At 58.5% G+C, this 282-nt stretch overlaps 1 protein-coding gene across 3 annotated transcripts in view; it reads right to left on the reverse strand.

The window, feature by feature from the left end:
- Positions 1 to 282, reverse strand: part of LOC100740686 — a 28,022-nt gene that overhangs the window by 23,213 nt on the left and 4,527 nt on the right. The window lies entirely within an intron of this gene.

A 282-nucleotide genomic window follows, 5' to 3' on the forward strand; every position in this document is an offset into this window, starting at 1 on the left:
GAGCCACAGAGTCGAACGAAGTGACGGCCAGCAACGAGGTAGATATAGTCGTGGGGTTGATAGCGGCGCGAGGAACCGAGTTCGACGGCGGTCGATCAATGGGCAGCGAAGAAGGAAGAAACGGAGGATGCGGCGAGGCGAAAGTACGAAAAGAGCGCGCGTCGGCTCGATCGGGGCATCGATAAAATTGAGAATGCACGCGGTCTCCCGGTTTTAATGAATGAACGTCTCGTGGATGCGGTAAGGGGCAGGCAGCAGTGGGGAGGGGTGCGGACGGAGAAG

This window comes from Bombus impatiens, unplaced genomic scaffold, assembly GCF_000188095.3.
Source record: "Bombus impatiens unplaced genomic scaffold, BIMP_2.2 scf_4010, whole genome shotgun sequence".
NCBI lineage: Eukaryota > Metazoa > Arthropoda > Insecta > Hymenoptera > Apidae > Bombus > Bombus impatiens.